General features: G+C 38.9%; 1 long non-coding RNA gene across 1 annotated transcript; it reads left to right on the top strand.

Annotated features, from left to right (window-relative positions):
- The first annotated feature begins 537 nt into the window (after window positions 1–537).
- On the top strand, window positions 538–5,359 carry LOC113926454. The gene is made up of 3 exons (XR_003521314.1): window positions 538–590; window positions 1,726–1,844; window positions 5,272–5,359. It is a non-coding gene; the product is annotated as an uncharacterized LOC113926454 (long non-coding RNA).
- Window positions 5,360–5,736: the final 377 nt, after the last annotated feature.

Genomic DNA, 5,736 nt, shown 5'->3' with positions numbered 1-5,736 from the left:
CTAAACATATTTGACCTCAGGACCCTTTTAATCCTAACAAATTAGGAGTTTTTAGAAACCATTCAGAAAAACATCAAATTCCACCTCTTTTAGAAAATCACCTCTGAACACTCTGTGCCATTGATCTTGCTCCTGTGACCTGAATGCCTAGTTATTGTTTGCACCTCTAGTTTGATGTACTTGTCATGGCTGGTTACTCTTCCCTTTTTTTTTTTCTTTTAAGATTTATTTATTTATTTGAGAGCGAGACAGAGACAGAGAGTGTGCAAGCAAGGGGAGGGGCAGAGGGAGAGGGAGAGAGAATCTCTGTCAGACTCCCCTCGGATCACCATGGAGCCCAATGCAGGGCTCCATCTCACAACCCTGCGACCATGACCTGAGCTGAAATGAAGAGTCAGATGCTTAACCAACTGAGCCACCCAGGCTCCCCTGGCTGGTTGCTCTTCTTATGCACGCATGTATGTATGTCAAAATGGTAGTAATCATGATCATAATAGATATTGTTTAACAAGAACCACCACATTCCAAGAATGGTACCAGATGCTTTGCTGATATTCCTTCAGTGTATTTACTTCTAACAGCCTTGGGAGGTAGGTGGTATTATCCCCATCTTCCATCTAAAGAAACCAAAACTCAGAAACATCAAAGCCTGGAGAACACAGCTCCTGAGTCATGAACCTCTGCTTCAGTTCTGGGTCTATATAAGCTCAGATGCCAAACTCCCTTCTACTATTCTGTACTTCCAACTAGATCGGCCACTCCTTGAGAATCAGAGACTGCCTTGCCTTCCTCAGTGGCTGGCACATGGTAAATGCTTGGCATATATGTTCATTAATTGGGTGTGCTGAAGCTTTTCTAACACAAGCAATAAAACAACAGACTTTCTACAGATTCATGAGCCTTGTAGAATTAGTGTATATTACTCTATTTCCTTCACTGCCCCTTCTTAAAATTCTTTAAAAATTTTACTGAAGAAAATTCTGTATCTCCTAAGGTAAATTCTTATTCTGAAACAAAGTTCCTAATCCTTAATGATGTTTGAATCCATTACTAGTCATTAGTATAGTTAATAAAGGATAGACATTTTTAGTAAGGGTTGAGGTTGAGGTTGGTGCCCCACAATCTGGGGGATGCTCATTACATCCAGCATAGGCAGCAGGTTGATGATTGATTGCTCCCCTGTTCCCCAAGAAGCAGTAGAATATCCTGGTTAAGAGTCCCAATTATTAAAAAAAAAAAAAAAAAGGATCCCAATCATGGAGTGAAAGTCCTGGGTGGTACAGAATAGTGACCAAAAGCCAGATTCCAGCACTGGGCTGCCTGGGTTGAAATCCCAGCCCTGTCTATTATAAACTGTTTGACTTTTTTCACAAGTTCCCAGACCTCTCCTTGCCCCATATGTAAAATGGGGATAATGCTACCTACACCATAGTATCAGTATGAGTGGTAAAGAAGGTAATACATGTCAGGTACTCCCAAAGAATGTCTAGCATGTAGTAAACATTCAATAGTTGTTGAATATTTCTAGTCTATTCATTTGCTAAATGGAGCTCTTGGTTGATCATTCCCATGACTATTTTTAAATCATCATCATGATAATAATAAGCTAAATGATATTGAATATTTACCACATGCCAGACCCATTCTAAGTGCTTTCTAGATATTTTCTCACTCAATCCTCCTCACAACCTCTAGATAATTACTATTTTTATTCTCATTTTACAGATGGGGAAACTGAAGCCCAAGGTGGTTAAATAATGTGCCCAAGGGCCTTTCATAAGGATGGTGTGGATTTAAACAGAGCTCCACCTATGTGCAAAGCCCATGTTGCTCATCACTATTTTGTAAGCCAACAATACACACATATGGTCATTAATTATGACTATGCTATTGTGACCCTGCCTTCACTCTTGCCATTCCCTGGCCTCCTAAGCCCACCCTATATCATCCCCACCCACCCAGATTCCACTCCTCAATGAGCTTGCTTCATCTCACCCTGGGCATCTTTCCAGACACCTGTCTCTCATCTCTGAGCCACACTTAGCACTCAGGGACTGAAACATACCATCAGGTTCTTCACTGCTTTCACATCTCCCAACTGCACTTTGCAAACAAGACAGAAAAATATATTTTATGTTTTTCTTTTATGTCACACAGTCCTTAACAAAACAAATATTCATGAATCGATGAGTTCGTCAGTTAATGCAACACATTAGGCTCCAGCTTCCATTTAGATTTAAGATGCACGTTGTCAGTGGCAGAATTTAGAAGAAACATTCTTCCTCATCACTCTTGGAGAGACCAATATAATAATTGCAAATTATTATACCAGTAGTTAATCTTTACCACATGACCATAGTAATTTCTCTGTGTTGGATTTTTCTACATGATTTGTTATGAAGTATTACAGAAAGAGCCAGGTGTCCTTCATATTCACCTTTTGTCCAGTTTAGTTTCATTTCAGCATATAAACTAGGTCTTGTGTCATTGGTAAATGAAAAAGAACGAAGTTATATGCAATGGTTATTTTTTTAAAAAAGAAAAAGAGAAATGAGAGTTAAGGAAAGGACTTCAAAGTTAATTTACCAAAATCCAACTACATCCTTGACCTATGAAGACCCCAATAAGGCATTAATTACTAAAGGATTAACACTTCTCTCCATTGTAACAATGGAGTCCTCTGTCAATGGGAAATGATAACAATATTTGCATTCATCCATTAGCTAGGATTCACAGATTATGAGAAAGGTCTTAACACTCTTCCTAAATGAAGTTAAGCAACCCCAGTGAAAGGAAAGAGTTCCTTTCATTGTCTGAAAGGACTTGAACAATTTTGAAAAATCCCAGCAACACCTTACACAGTGTTCTGCCCAAAGCTAGATCCCAAAGCTCTGCCCAAAGCATTATGAATGTGTTGACTGCAGTATTTATCCTGCTTGCACACAACTGGCCATACCATATCAGCAACTGATTCCAAGGATATTGTATAGGAAACTATTTCCTTGTTCTGCTGCCTTCCCCTTTCCCGCTGCCCACTCGCACGACTATTCAATTTCAGAGTGGATGCAATGACCCAGTGAGAGAGAATATAAATAAACACCATTTCTTCCCTCAATGAATCAACATGTTGCAGCCATGCTGGAAAAGCAGATACCATTACTACAGTATATTTCACTTATAAACATTTGAGTTATTTTTTCTAAACTACATTGTGATACCATCTCTACTGCCTATCCCCTTCAAATAGGATTTTGTACTTTTTGTCGAATGACATGACTCTTTTAAAATGTAGCAAATATAAGAATACTCAGTCCAGGGAAAGAAAAAAAGGATTTATGCATAGTATACACACCCTCAGAGGAATTCTTCTTACTCTTTTCAAGTTTGTCTTCCCATCTAGGTCAAGTCAGTAATGCTGCCAAAGTCTTTATGGGCTTTGGAAGCCTTTCACATGCTTATAACCTTGAAAGATGAATGGAAAACTATCTAAGAACTTTCCTTACATGTTCATTTTTCCTCCATGAAAAGGATATTTGATTGAAAATAAAACAGAGTTGACAAAAGTGCCAAATTCCACCACATTCCTGCCATAATTTAAACTAGACACGTCTCCCTCACACACCCTGAGGTCAGTGCTCTTTGGCAACAGAAAAGAACATGGCAGCATCATTTTACAGCTTGGTGTGGTAGGCAGACCCCCATGATTCTCATCCCCTTGTGTGACACCCATGATTATGTTGCATTACATGGAGAAAGAGAGTTTGCAGACGTTATTAAGGTTACTAATCAGCTGACCTTGAATTAATCAAAAGGGAGATTGTGTGGGAGAGCCTCAGCTAATCATATGAGACCTTTAAACACACTGTTTTCTCCACCTGGTGACAGAAAAGAAAGAGAGATTAAAAGGAGAGGGAACATGGGGGAAGCTCTTTATTGTTGAGATGGAAGAAACCCTGGAGCAAAGACCTGAGTGTGTCCTATAGGAGCGGAGAGTGTGCCTGTCCAGTAGCTGGCAAGAAAACAAGGATTTCATTCCTGCAACCTCAGGAGCCCGAATTCTGCCAACAATCTGAATGAGCATGGAAGCATTCGTTCCAGAACCTCCAGCTTAGCCCAGTTGACCCCCTGATTTTTGTCCTGTGAGATACTAAGCAGAGAACCCAGTTGTAACGGACCCGCAGAACTATGAGATGATAAATGGGTGTTGTTCAAAGTTCTCAAATTTATTACAAAGCAATAGAAAATGAACACACTTTGTATTAACTGAGAATGGGTCCCCAAGCTTTTCCCACTACTCTTCTGCTCCAAGTCTCCTTTCCAACCAAAATGTATTTCTTGGTTCCTAAACATACCTTTTGCTTTCGCCCACTCAGCCTTTATACACATTTATTTGCCATGCTGGAGGGCTTCTTTGCTGTTTAGCCACGGCCTTTGAGACCAACTCATAGCTTATCACCTGAAGGAAAGGAGCCTGACACAATTTTCTCTCCAAAATCAAATAATCTCCACCTGTATAATTCAATTGACAATCATGCCCTGCTTTGTGGCACCTTTTCTTATGTGGTCTATATTTTTATTTTATTACTACTTATTTTCTTCTTAATTAGATAGTAAGGCCCTTGAAAGCAAGCACTCCTAATTTTTATGCTCTACTCTACCTAATACAACCCTTGCACATCATAGGCCCCCAATAAATATTTGTTCATTTGTTTTGTTCTAAAGTATCTCTCCTCAATCTTAATGAGATTAAATGACACCAGAAGTCCAGAGAAAACCTCATTAGCCAAGCAATGGGGAGCTCGGCAGTGACCTGCCCCACATTCCACTTGGCCTTTCACTACCGTGAACCCTAAACACACTTAAACTGTCAAAATTAAAAATGTAACTGCAAAAACAAGATAATCACAGAAAGTAATTTTTGCCAATTGATTTGTGTGACTTTCAATGACATTGTAAGCTCCCAACTCTTCCCTGAGCTGCCAATTTGCATAGAAAGGGATGCTTTCTCTATGGACCATATTTACAAATGAATACACTATTCACATGAATGTGCAAGAGAAAGAAAAGACCAGCAGAAAATATAAAGAGTGTTGTTGAACTGAACATTGTTAACAATTAAGAATGATCAACATAACAGGCATGAAGGAGCAAAGGCTGGAAGTGACCTGTGGTGTTGCAAGCCATGTAGATTTGGTTTAATCCCTTGAAATACAAATAGGGCCTAAAATCCCAGCTAAGACATTTACTAAACTAAATGAACCTATTTTAAAGTTTCAGGGAAAAGCAACAAGAATGCAATTTGGGAAAATAATGAAAGTCAACTTCGTCACACTCCAGTGCCTCCCTCTGTGATGTTACCATCTGACCCCATACATAGCAACATGTTGCTCCATAACTGCCTGAAAATTAAACTCAAACTTCAAAAATATCACTATCTATTTTTCTTTATTTCTCAAAGGAAAATGTAAAATAAAAATCAATTTTACGTGTATTTTATGTGTTCTTTATTATACACAAAATCATAGAACATGAGGCCTGGCTGAGACCCTGACAGGCTCTTTTGTTTATTCTTTGGCATTAGGCAGGCCCACACTTAATCCTTCCCTGATAAGAAAATCTCTATCAATTCTAAAGACTTGCAGAGGAGATTTCTTAGATTCTCTCTAACCCACTAAGGTAGTTAATAACTTTTCTTATTATCTAGCCTAAATCCTTAAGACTCATTTGTTCTTGTCT

This window comes from Zalophus californianus, chromosome 7, assembly GCF_009762305.2.
Source record: "Zalophus californianus isolate mZalCal1 chromosome 7, mZalCal1.pri.v2, whole genome shotgun sequence".
Taxonomy (NCBI): Eukaryota; Metazoa; Chordata; class Mammalia; order Carnivora; family Otariidae; genus Zalophus; species Zalophus californianus.
This window is presented reverse-complemented; position numbering and strand designations above follow the sequence as displayed.